We start from the raw sequence: 14635 nt of genomic DNA, 5'->3' as shown, positions 1-14635 counted from the left end.
CTCAAGAAAAAAATAAAAGAAGCATTTAGGATTTTTTTATTTTTTCATTTTTGCTGCTAGTCTTAATAATTTGACCTGCTGAGGGCCAAATACTGCTTATTTTTCTAGGTTTTCAGTGAGCCCGTTTGCCTGACAATTCATTTGTTATCAGTTCCAGAAAATTCTTAAATCATTGCCTTGATAATTCTCTTCTCCCTCTATTTCCAAGTTCTCCCATTCGGAAACTTGTCAGTCAGCAGGTAATACACCTTCTGTGCTTGCCAGTTCTCTAATTTATTCCTTATTTCTCCTACATTCCATTTGTTTTTCTTCTGCTTTTAATTTCAAAAGGTCCTTGTTTCCTACATACCCATTTTCAACTGCATCTGTTCTTGTTTCATGATTATAACATTTTCTTTTTGCTAAGGATGTTCATGATGGTATTTTTTCAATTTTCTTTTCTATATAGTCTTTGTTTTCCCCAAGTTCCTTTTTTCCCATCTTTAATTGTTTGATCTGTATTTTTTATGTAAGAAACATTCCTCAGCTACCTGGCAAATCTGTTTTTTGTTCTTATTTCAGAGTAGAAAACTAATGACCTTACTCATTGAGTATATGGGTTAAGCTTCTCAATGATCAATGAGTTAACTGGGCCATTTCACTGGAGAACCAGTGATGTTAAGACTTCTTAGAGCTTTCCTCTTTGGTTGACCAGATTCTTCAGAGAAGCTTCTTCCAACATGTTCTAAAGTTCTCAGACCAGTTATTAGAGGCTAGAAGCCTAGTAAAAGAAGAGGAATAGAACTCACCAGCATCTTTTATGCCTTTTCATTTAACTGAACTGTTTTTAGTACAGACTCTCCATTTTCAACACTAATTGGAGTCCCCATTTCAGAAAACCTCTCTTTTACTGAGAAAGCTCTAGTGATTTGCTGGGGGTAGGAGAAATTGCATTATTTCCGCACTCTTTAGAAGTTCTTTTGCTGTGTTACATTTTGGCATAATGCCATAAACTTATGTTGAAAAAGGCTATCTGTAAGAGCTCTATAAAAAAGCTGTTGTGAGTTCTGATTCAATTAATTAATATTACACTATTTAAGAAATTTTCAGGCATGCTGCTATCTTAACAGTCTGAAATTTGGAAAATTAATTTGGGCCAGAAGAGTTTTCAAAATTTTTTCTCTATATGAAAGTATGCAATATGTCGCCAGCATCCTTTATCTAGTCACTGATAGTTAAGAACCTAGGCAACCACAAATAGTTGGTGTAAAGTCTTTGGACTTAATAAAGTCCAAAGTTAAGTTTACCAGGTTCACTATTCACAAGGTGTTCGTAAAGCAATCACCCTTTCCCACCCTCTCCATACCCACCCGGTTGAAGTACGCAGTTAGGATAGAATGCCACTGGGTGGTAGATCCTGGTATCATTCCTAATGTCTCAACTATAAATTCAAAATTTGAAGTATGGTTCCTATCCAATGAGTATCACTTTAGCACCATGATAAAATAAAATAAAAAAAAAAATCTAAGTTGTACCCTCATAAGTGGGAACATCTCTATTGCATCTAAAATTTACTTAAATCCCTATTTTCTAAATGTATGCCTCTTCTTGGTTTATTTCTGCTGAAAGGATGTGGGGTTTTTTAAGCTATTATACTTGAATCTCTGTACCCAATAATATGACATCTTAGAATTTTGCTTCTTTTTCTTTATTCCTTTCATATAATTGTATTACTTCTTGAACGTTTATTTTCTTTGTCTTATTGTTTCGGGCTAAGAGACTGTTAAAATGATGGCAGCAGTTACTCAGAGTAACATTTTATGGAAAAGTTTGGAATCTTTATTTCATTAAGAAAAGTAAATTTTAATGTTGAAACTATTAGTCATTACAATTATGTTGTTGTTTGAACCAACACCACTGGAAAACAAGGCAAAATATAGCCAAAACAAATTTTAAACAAAACGATTTTAATGAATAGCAACTTTATATTTATTACAGTTTTATTATATTCTAAAAGCATTTAATTTAAAACTTGGTTTCTGTCAGCCATGTATTTAATTTATAAATAAAAGTATTTTCCAACCTTGAGCCTAACTATATTGTGTTTATAAATAGATGGTTTTAAAACTTATTTTTTCATAGTAAAAATGTTATTTATAATTGATTCACAGATTAATCCACAAAGTCAAATTTAAATCAAGAGGTAATTTAACTACTTGCAGTGCTAGAAATACCAGAAAACAATAATTTAATGTGACATTTTTCTTGAAAATACATTATAATACTATTTGAACCCCAAAGTCTATAAGTCCACATTACCCCTGACGTGATCAGTAAATCAATTTTCAAATTCACACACCGTTTGTTTCACCTCACCTTTGGTGTTTCAAACAGATGCTGGTTTATTTAGAAGCTAATGAGCAGTTTAAAAAAAATTGCAAGGAACATTCTAAGACTTCCAGGCCTATTCTGGGTCCTTGAGTAAATATCATTGATCCTTTATTATGTTTCTTTACATATCTAAGCCTCCATATTTCTTTGTTTTCCATAAAGATGCATGTCCAGGGTGGCACCTGTGGCTCAGTCGGTAAGGCGCTGGCCCCATATACGGAGGGTGACGGGTTCAAACCCAGCCCCGGCCAAACTGCAACCAAAAAATAGCCGGGCGTTGTGGCGGGCGCCTGTAGTCCCAGCTACTCGGGAGGCTGAGGCAAGAGAATTGCTTAAACCCAGGAGTTGGAGGTTGCTGTGAGCTGTGTGAGGCCACGGCACTCTACAGAGGGCCATAAAGTGAGACTCTGTCTCTACAAAAAAAAAAAAAAAAAAAAAAAAAGATGCATGTCCAGCAGTACTGTCATGAACCTATCAGCTATGCCAACGATAAAATTATTGGCTCTCAACTTGAAATGCACCCTTTGATACCTGCTCTGTGATAAGCGATAAGATCCCCGTTAGCACTGAAAGCATGGACCAGGGACACTGCAGGGGCAGAGCTCTCCTGGCAGCTATTTCACATGGGTGGGACATGTGCCAGGCTCCATCTAAGACACAAACCTGGAACAGTGCCTAGTCAACCTTGCAGCCTGGTCCTGGCATAACTTTTTTACAGAATCTTGTGCCCCAGAAGTCTCACACCTAAATTCCTTCCATAGCCCCGTTGTCACCCTTCTGTGCAGCCTGTGCCCCCAGGGACTTCCCAAAGAGCCTCTGCCCTCCACAGCCAACCACCCTCACCATCTGCTCCCGGCCTGCCCTTCCATGGCCTTCTGCCAACCAGCTGCTGTAAACCAGCTCTGGCTTCAACTAACCTGGGAACTTCTCTGCAGTTCCAGGACGGAGAAGGGGACAACGAGATGGGCAAAATAAAGGAAACCCATAAACCTAAAGAAGAAGCGAATCCTACAAAAATGCTCAGACATGTGCAAACTCGTTATTCCTTTCCTATTACTAAAAAACAAAGAAATTGTTCTACTGAAGACACAAGGACTAAAGAGGAAGAGTCGCCTGGATGAGAGAACCCCACTGGGCGCCTTGCAGGTGTCAAATAGCTGGCGCAACAGCTGGTGAAGAGGTGGGGGCTGGAGTTTCAGAGAGGAAGAGGCCCGTGGCGGCTCCCTGTCTTTCTGGAATGTCTTTCAATGGACGGCAACAGGCTTTCATTTGTACAGTGCGTGTTCATGTCCAGACTGCCTGTGTACTCTTGAGGAGGAAAGCTGGTCAAGTCCGTTGACCTCATTTAGCATTATTCATAGTGTCTAATGTGGATTATAGATTCTACCATCAGGGGAAGACCACGATTTTCTTTTTGTTGTACTTCATTCTAACAACAGAGAAGAAAAAGCCCCTCTAATGCATCTCAGACACAATACAAAACCCCAGTTAGGCAATTAATAGGTCAATGAATGTTTTTATAAAGCAAAAATCCTAGTTCCATGTAAAAAAGAAATTTCAAAAATGCAAATTGTCTGAAGAGAGAATGGCCTGCCTTAAGAAATCTCTGGCTCCCACCCCTGTATGTGTTCAAGCAGAAAACAGAGTATCTGGATATTAGAGAAAAGACACAACCACTCAGGTTTTACCAGTCACAACTCCTGTGATTCGAAACAGGAGTTTTGATATTAGAATAATCAAAGCAAAGTTCACTGAGTTCTATTTTAGTCTATAATATCAAGTTCTTGTTTCTGTGGCACAGAGGTGTGTCCATTCTCCTCCTGCGAAGCATCAAGCTAAGTGTTCCCAAGTTGTGCATGAAGCAGGAAAAGTTAGGTGACTCGAGGAAGCAGCGCAAAACCCTGTAAGCTAGAAAGTAGACCCTATATTACGCCATTTCTCTCATGATATGTTTCACCAATATATTGTTCAGAGTCTATTGATAACCGATAGCCCACCCACCATAATGTTTGCAAAGTATGGCAACCACACACCCTTCCAACTTCCGATTGCTGAAGAGAGCAGATGTGGTCACAGATTGAGAAGTATTTTATCCACTTCCTTTTATTGCTACTATCCTCAAGCTTCCCGTTCTCCCAATTCTTAGGCTGACATTTTATCTGTTGGTCTGTTCAAGTGTAGAAAATTTATATCCAATTCTACTTGAAATTTAAAATGTAGGGCGGCACCTGTGGCTCAAAGGAGTAGGACACCAGCCCCATATACCGGAGGTGGTGGGTTCAAACCCAGCCCCAGCCAAAAACTGCAAAAAAAAATGTGTTCTGCTGCTTTTATAAATGTGTCCATCTGCTGTCATGAATACGCCAGCAGTAGTTCATCCCTGAATAGATGGCATTGATTCACTAAACCCTAAAGATTTTTGACCTTTTTGGAAAAGATTCCTACAGCACAAGATATACAAAGTGACAAGGACTTCTGTGTGTTGAGATGAAATCAGTATCATTTAAGTCAAGTGTATTTCCTAGGGACATTGTTGACTAATGGCATTTAAATATTGTATCATGTTCAATAAGAGACATTTAGAATAATTTCACTTATGCTTTTACTGAAAGAAAGGGAAATAGTGTAAAAAACAAAATTTCATGCCGTAAAATGAATCTAAAACCAGCAAAGGGATTAATAATTTAAGCTGATAACATTACAGCTCAGCTATAAAGCTGAATAATGCTTTTGAGTATGAAGGAAGGATATGCTTAGACCAGAGAGTAATGACAAAGAATGATCCAAATTGCTGTGTAGAATTAAGATTGGAAAGGGTATGTGATTTAGATTTAAAGATCTGAGTTCTATCTGCACCCCTGCCAGCTGGTGAAATTTACTCTCCTTCCCAATTTCTTCACAAATAAAATGAGTGGGTTGAATTAGATGAATTACATTAAGCCTTCTCTAGATTTGACAATCTATAATTAACCAGGTCAACACCGTATTACATAATAACCTTCAATATAAACAGATGGAACAAAAATTCCACATTCACTCATTCATGAAATATTTATTAAGCAAGTATGTTATGTAAAAATCTTTGTCATAGACATTTGAAATGCAAGGTTTGTAGAAGAAACTTTGAGTTTGATGTATCTGAACAACAACCCAGTTAGAGGAATCTGAATGCCTGTGGAAATGCAGGTACCGAGTTAGAGGAGAGGCTTTGGAGCTACAGGGATGGATTTGTGAGTGACCAGCACACACTTCTCTTTAGAATTCTTTCTTTTGCAATCCAAATACTAACAAAAGCTGATGAACAAAAATAAAGGTCCACAAATAATTTTCTTGATACTATATCTGCCACCACGGATAAGCAAAAAAGTCCTTACATCATAATCCTAATTATGCAGCAACCCATTCAGAGAATCTCTTAAAATCATCGAGAACGTCTCAAGTTAGGGATCACTAATATAGAAAATGTACATATCTAAGTAATAAAAGATCTTTAGGGGGTTGATCATTTTTATCATAAAAGTAAAAGTGGGCAACGTAAAACCAGTAGGATTTGACACTGTATTTGAGAAACGAATGTATTAATATCTGGTTTGAGGGAAGTAGCTGCAATTCCCAGTGAGTTCTCAAGGTGTTCAGCAGATATTCTGGTTCTAATTTTACTCTTAATCTGCTTCATTCTTAAAAAGTTGTTCACAAATTTAGGTACTGCCCAAAGGCAATGACATGAATAAGGCCTGATTATGAAGTGAGAGATATTTATCTCTGGGAAAATAGTATCCATAAAAGCTCAGTCAAGAGACAAGATCAAATTTTCTTAAAGTTGAGTGCAAGATGGCAGCTCTATGCATTCCCTTTGAAAATTGGCAGGTAACATATTTGTGTTGACTGAAACATCACAAATCCACCAAATAATTGATATTGTATCAAATAAAAAACCAAGGTTGCTTATTTTTCCTATTTACAGGACTGCATTTAGCCAACGAGTTTGTGCAAAATGCATAAAATTGTTTGCCTCAATCTGAGTTTGCCATAATTTTATTTGGAATTCATTATGGTTTCAACATTATATTTTAGAAGTTATTTTAAAGGAGTGGTTAAATCCACCAAAATTGCCAAATCTGTAATCCAGTTTTCATCATCAACTTCTGGCACAAATTTGGTCTTTGATACCATGAAGAACTTAATAACATGTCACAAATCATAAAATCATTTCAACCTTGGACTTTAACTTAGCCATCTTATTTCTGAAAAATGAATGATGTCACCTTAGTCTGCTTCAGTATTTTTAAGGAATTCCTGAAATAAGCAATGATTCGATCCCTTGGCCCTTATGAACTCAAAAGTCTTAAGGATTTGAGTGACGTTACCCATTTTTAAAGCTTTTGCACACAAATTTTCTTGTATTACACAATGATACTTCAGTAAGCATAAGTTTGCGGTGGCAACTGTACTGTCTTCTATTAATTTTTCAAGTCCCTCTCTTTTATCTACCACCACCAGGACACCATCAGCAACTGCACCAAATATGTTGACAAAGGACACAGAAAATCACTTTAGCATATTTTTTACTGCTTCATGTAAATCTCTTGATGTAGTTATGTCTTTTAATGGCACTAAAGAAGCCATTTCTTCAGTGACATTATATTTGTCATCCATACCTTTAATAAAAGCAGCAAGTTGAAACCCATTTGTAGCATCAGAGCTGTCATCCATTGCCAAAGCATAGAAGTTTAAATTAGCAGGTTTACTTGCTAAACTCCTTTCAATAGATTTTTAAATTTCTTCCATTCACAGATCCATATTCTGGTGACACAAACTGATGTTAGAAATATTCCCCTTTCTTTCAGGGCAAATTACATCTGCCATGCTTTCCGTACATTGCTTACTAAACTCACCACCAGTACATGGCTTTGATTTTTTTTTTTTTTTTTTTGCTATTAAGTATGCTACCACATAACTAGCTTTTACACTGGAATCCATTTGAGTTGTAACACTAAAAAAAAAAATTATTGAGAAGGTAGAATTTTTTGAATTCTGCTATTTTGTCCTTATGACACAACCTTTCATATACATCGAATTTAGTAGCACGTTTTTGCATCTAATGCCTTTTCCAATTACAGCCTTTGAAAACTGGCACAAATTCCCTACAGATTAAGCAGAGTGCCTCACTAGTTCACTCAACTAAAAAAGCAGTCATCAGTCTAGTTTTCACTGAACAATCTTCCTTCATTGTAATTTTTCTTTTAGGGGGTTCTGTTTTCTTTTGAGACATTATAGAAGCCATGCTGAGATTAAAAAAAAAAAGAAGAAGAGATAAGGGACTATGTTTACTTTTGTTATGAAAATTAATTGCCAGGAAAATACAAAGCACAGTTTGGGCCCTTCCACATCTCAACTGGTGGTGAAGGGCAAGGTGAAGGGCAGATTGTACAGTGCAGCAAGGGATGTCTGAAGCAAGGCAGAGATGTGGAAGTTTTCTTAATAATCCCATAAGAATGCTTATCTGACTTCAAAATAACATTAAAGGCCTAAAGTTGCAATGGTAGGTTGAAATATTGTTGATAATTGCTGCTTTGCTAAATCACCATGATGTAAATCTGGTGGTGTCTACACTTGGAAATGGCCACCATGAGTGGAAGCTACACACCACAGTAAAACAGAAGCCACACATGTGTACAAACAGCGAGATCATATGTGTGTTTTATGTGACATTGTGAAATGATGTTATCATCTACAAAGTTCACACTTGAGTTCCACCAAACAATTACCAAAAAAATCTCATGTTTTAAGTAAGTTTATAATTTTGTGTTGGACCACATTCATAACCATCCTGGGCCGTGTGTGGCCCATGGACTGTGGGTCAGATACCCTGATCTAGAGAATGCTTCTGATAGAAATTTTGGAAAATTCAAAGAAAAATCTACAAGATAATCAAAAGCACCCACAATTCTATTACTCACACATAAACCCTGTTAATATTTTCATAATTTTTCCAGCATAAAAATAATTCTTAAGTAATTGAAAAATTTGAAGCATAAATGGATCAAGACCTAACCCAATTGATCTTCCTTGCACTTACAATGTTCAATGACTTCTGATAGTTTCCAAAGAAAATTATTTTCAAATATCCCCTCTGTGAACATTATAAGAAAACCTCAGCTAGCCTTCCATGTCCAAAGCATGTTTTATGTTTTAACCTGGCCAAGGAAATTAGAAAATATGTCGTAATTGGCTCATGACGATTTCTTTGAAGACTCTGACTTGAAGAGTTGTCAGTGAATGAGCTAAGAAATGGCCACAGTGAGTGGAAATGGTAATTCGAGGGCCGTAATCAAAGACCTATATTTGTTTAAAATGCAAAAAGCAAGTTTCTCTAAAACTATAGAAAGAAATAGGAATTTGAATGTCTAGAAATAAAAGAAATAACAATTAATTATATTATGAAAAAGAAGCATTTTCTTGGTTTAAGTGTTATATTTCTCATTTTAGTGATTTCTAGTGTTGTTTGCTACATAAAAATTTTTACTCGAATGTAGTTTGTTCTTTGAATTTGTATCAAACTGCAGTTTTACATCCTCTTGTTCTCTGCTCTTATTGTATTACACAGAACAACATCACCTATATGAATTTTACCCTGTAAAAACTATCATCTCAACCTATTGTCTTTCCTCATAATCCACAAAGCCTTAAGGATGGGTTAATGCTCAATGTAGGTTTTTAAAAATACCAAGTGTGCATGTATCTTTGATTTAATGTCTGACTTTGTAAACTAAATGATTTACATTTTAAAAGATTAGATTTTTGTGCTTTGGCTAACACTGAATAACCAAGGTCATTCCAGGCCCTCAGGAATATCAAAGACATCACTGCAGTTTCACTCACAGCCTTTTCTCCAGGAAGATTAAAGTACTTAGGTATCAATAGATTACTGAAGACACTTCATGAAAATAGTTACAATGCAACTCAAAATGGGTTGAGACTAAGATTATTAGTTCTTCTCAGATCACAAAAAAGTTTTATGGCTGACTTATGTGCAGGGATGTCTCTCTGATGAAAATAACTGGCACGCTTGGGCATAAAACCCCACACAAGGAAATGGAAAATGGTTTTATAATTTCCTCACTAGAGTTTATGAGAACTGAACCTATTGCCTTTTCAGCAATCTATGCTGCTGTACCTTTACAGTTAGCTTGAAAGCCACAAACTGAGTTTTAAAATTTCTGGAGAATCTCATGACAATTGATCCAGATGCTGCTTTACTGACAACATTGGCATAGCCAATAATTTTATCAAAATTGCATTTCATGAGTTATTGGGTTTGATGTCATAATTTTTAGAGTTTTATATTTCTCAGAAAATAACAAGTTTAAATACTATTTCCTGAAATCTCTCTTATTCCTGATAAGCCTTTAAACTGCAGGCCTTAAAGAAACAGTAATAGTTAGGTTAAGTATGGCTGCTTATTACAAGAACTTCCAGATGAGTACAGTCTAAATAATACAGATTCTCACATAAAAGACATCCATTCATATGAAAGAGATATGCCCCAGTTTGAGAAGTATTGTAAGCATAGTTGAAATAATCATTGGAAGAAGTAACCTTGGTTTTTATCAAATACAAATATGATTAACTTTTTATTACCACAATACAACTTCCAGGAAATTCTGATTAGATCCATGCAGGCTAGGAATGAGAATAGATTCTGAAACAAACTGAGGTAAGCGATGAGTGAAATCATGAAAACTGAGGTCATGGTAGAAAATAGCGACTATTACTCTACCAAATTTCCAAACCCAAGTCAATGGCCAGAATACACCCTGACGAAGCCCTGGTAACAGTTCCTCGTATAGTTTAGTTTATATTTTCCAAAAGCTCAGATAAATTAAACAATGGAGAAGATCCAGAATGGTCCAAGAATCACTATCACTGACAGATCTCACAAATTCTTGCTAGATTGTTCCCTTTCGTCATAATGTGTTCATGGTCATCTATGGATAAATAAAGAATGTTATTAAAAAAAAAAAAGAATGTTGCCTACAGGACAATGTAGCTGCTTGCAAATTACAACTTTATTAGCTAATGAGATGCTTCATTAAAATTTCATATCCATTTTCTTCTTGATGTATTATAAATCTCAGCATCTTTAGTCAGAGGTATGAAGGACCCAGGCAAATGGATTGGCTGCAGAAAATACCCTAAAGCAATAATTATCCTGTAAAGGCCTGCAAAGAATGCTGGGAACAAACGGAGAGAAATAGACAGGCTAACATCCAGGAAAAGTATCGGATGCTATCAGAACCTCAATGGGCAGCTATTATAAGGATGCAGAGGAGGGACTGATATAATCTTATTTGGGGCAGATGACTTGGTTTTATCTTCATTAATTAGGACTGACTGCCACAGACAGCTTATCCCTACGTAATCATTGTCACGAATGGGGGCTCCAGATCAATGACTGTGAAAATGATGTCATGGTTTTCTCAGAAGACATCCTTCCACATTCAATTAGCTGGTATTTAATAATCTTAGGTAGTACATTAACTCAATCTGATAAACAGCCCAATGTTTTTGCAATCAATATATTCCTGAACTCAAGCCATGATCACCTACCACCTTCACCTACAGCAATAGGCAATAGTCTCTTATTTAACTGGTATTTCTATTTCTATTTTTGCTTTCTTTCAATCCATTCAACAGCCAGGACTCAGTATAATTTTAAAAATCAAATAATAGAATTTCCCCACTTGAAACATTCCAGTAGGGAACTTCTGGGCTTCTGCTTATATACAGAAGAACTAGGAAAAACACACACACACACGCACACACACACACATCATTTCTGTCCTTTTAATACAAAAATAAGACTAAACAAACTGCAAGTTTACAACTTTGAACCACAAGGGGTAGAAGGAAAGCCACACACATTACTAGGCCTAAAACCTAGTTAGCTCAGTTCTAGAGCTGGGTCTTATTATTATTACTTTTATTTTTTTATTTTTTTACTTATTCAACCAGTCTATGTCTTTTAATTGGGGGATTCAAACTGTTCACTTTCAAGGTCACTGACAGGTGGGGACTTACTCCAGTCATCTTGTTAGACGGCTTCTGATTGTTTTGCATCTCCTCTGTTTCTTTCTTCCTCTTTATTGTTTATATTTACAAGTGAGGATTTTTGTAGTGATAAGGAGTGATTTCTCTCTCTTTCTATTTATGTCTCTGCACTACTGGTTCGTTTTATACTTTTGTGTTTTCGGGTTAGTAGATAGTGTCCTTTTGTTTTTAGACGCGTAACTCCCTTAAAACATTTCTTATAGCTCTAGCCTAGTGGTGATAAAAATCTCCCAGTTTTTGCTTGTCTAACAAAGGCTTTATTTCTCCTTCACTTCTGAAGGAGAAATTTGCTGGGTATCATATTATAGTATTCTCGGCTGGCATTTTTGGTTTCTTTTATTACTTTGACTGTATCATCAAATTCTCTTCTTTGCTGTGAGGGTTCTAGTGAGAAACATGCTCTTAGTTCAATGGGGATTCTCTTATGTGGCTTGATGAATTTTTTCCTTGCTGCTTTAAAAATTCTCTCTTTGTCATTTGACAGCTTCACTGTAGTGTGCCTTGGAGAGAAAATTCTTGAGTTAAATCTATTTGGAAAATTTTGAGATTTCTGTATCTGAGTGTTTATATTTCTCACAAGACTTAGGAAGTTGTTAGCTATTATTTCACTAACTACACTTTCTATGTTTTTATCCACTTCTTTTGAAACACCCCAAATTTGACCATTTATCTGCTTACTTGTGTCCTCTATGTCCATGTAGGCTTCTTTCATTATTTTTCTTTCTTTCTTTCTTTCTTTTTTTTGTCTAACTGGAGTTCCAAAAAACTTTCCTTAAGTTTAAAAATTCTTTCTGCTGGTGGGACTGCAAATTAGTACAGCATTATAGAAAGAAATGTGGAGAGTCCTCAAAAAATTAAAAGTGAATCTTCCATTTGATCCTGCAATCCCATTACTAGGTGTTTACCCAAGAGAAAAAAGTCATTTTACCATAAGGACATTTTCATTTGAATGTTTATAGCAGCCCAATTCACAATAGCAAAGATGTGGAAACAATCCAAATGTCCTTCAAGGAAGGCCATGAATAATAAACTGAGGTATATGTATGCATTGGAATATTATTAATCCATAAAAAGATGCATATTTTGTATCTTTTGCAACAATCTGGATGGATTTATTTAGAGAACACTCTCCTAAGTATTACAGGAATAGAAAAACAAGCATTACATGTGCTTAATACTAAGTAAAAACTCACATGTTAACAACTGTGTGCTCACTTGAGAGAAAAAACTCAATTAAATTCAAAAAGGAGAGAAGAAGAGATGGTTCAAGTTCTCACCCAAAGGGAACAATGAATGGGTTCCTTTGGGACCCATTCCTGTGGCACACTTCCTGAGTGAAGGAAATAACCACAACTTGGACTTTACCTTAAAAATGCAAACAATGTAACCTAATCACATGTATCCTCATGTTAATCTGAATATTTTTTAAAAAAGAATAAAGCTGGGAGCATCACAATACTTGACTCCAAAATATATTGCAAAGCAATAGCAACCAAAACAGCATGGTATTGGTATGAAAACAGAAATATAGACCAAAGGAATAGAATAGAGAAGCCAGGAGTAAATTTACATATTTACAGCTAATTGATTTTTGACAAAGACACCATGGACATATATTAGAGAAAGAATGCCTCTTTGATAAATAGTTCTGGAGAAACTGGATATCCATAGAAGAAAGAAAGAAACTGTGCCCCTCCCCATACAAAAAACTACTCACAATGGATTAAAATCTAAACATAAAACCCCAAAATGTAAAACTGCTAGAAGAAAATAGGGGAAATCCTTCAGGATATTGGTCTAGGCAAAAACTTTATAAGTAAGATTTCAAAAGCACAGGCAACAAAAATAAAAAATAAACAAATAGTACTATATCAAACTGAAAACCTTTTGCACATCAAGGAAAATACTTAACATGGTAAGGAGACAACTGGTAGAATGAGAGAAAATATTTGCTAAGTATCCAACAAGGGACTGATGTCCAAAATACACAGGAAATTCAAACAACTCAACAGCAAACAAAATCCAATTCAAAAGCGGACAAAGGACCTAAATGGACATTTCTTTCAAAAACAAACAAACAAAAAAAAAGACATAGAAATGGGCAACAGATATATGAATAAATGCTTAATATCATTAACCATCAGTGAAATGCTAATCAAAACCACAATAGAATACCATGCCACCCTAGTTAGAATGGATGCTATCAAAAAGACAATAAATAACAAATGCTGGCAGGAATGCAGATAAAAAGGGACTCTAATACACTACTGGTGGGAATATAAATTAGTACAGCCATTGTAGAAAACTAAAAATAAAAGTACCATATGATCCAGCAATCCACTACTGAGTATTTATGCAAAGTAAAATAAATCAGTGTGCGTAGGAGATCTACGCTCCCATGTTTATTGCAGTTCTATCCAAAACAGCTGAGATATGGAATCAACCTGCATGCTCAACAACGGGTGAATAGACAAAGGAAGTGTGATGTATATACACGTACACAATGAGTACCATTCAGCCCCGAAAAAGAATTGAAATCCCGCCTTTCACAGCAACATGGATAAGCCTGGAGGACACCATGTGAAGTGAATTAAGTTAGGCACAGTAAGGCAAATACCACATGTTCTCACTCACATGTACTTCTTTTTTTAAATGAGCTCATAGTAGAGAGGAGAATTGTGGTCTTGAGAGATCAGGAATGTTACAGGGGAGAGAGAATAAAGAGATTTGTTAATGACTGCAGAGTTGTAGCTAAGATAAGAGGAATAAGTTCTAATGTCCTGTAGCACTGTAAGGTGAATACGGGTAATGCTAATTTAATGTACATTTTCTTTCTTTTATTTTATGTATTTATTTATTTTTTGCAGTTTTTGGCCGGGGTTGGGTTTGAACCCACCACCTCCGGTATAGGGGGCCCGTGCCCTACTCCTTTGAGCCACAGGCGCCTCCCTAATGTACATTTTCAAAAAACTAGAAGAGAGACTTTTGCGTGTTCACAACACAAAGAAATGATGGAAAAAGGATGTGCTAATGACCCTGATCTGATCATTAGACATAGTCACATGTGTTGTACTCTTTGCTACACATGTGTATAATTATCTGTCAACTAAAAATAAAAGGAAAATAATATTATAAATCTTACTGTGAGCAATAT

This window comes from Nycticebus coucang, chromosome 11 (assembly GCF_027406575.1).
Source record: "Nycticebus coucang isolate mNycCou1 chromosome 11, mNycCou1.pri, whole genome shotgun sequence".
NCBI lineage: Eukaryota > Metazoa > Chordata > Mammalia > Primates > Lorisidae > Nycticebus > Nycticebus coucang.
Note: the sequence above shows the minus strand (reverse complement) of the source record.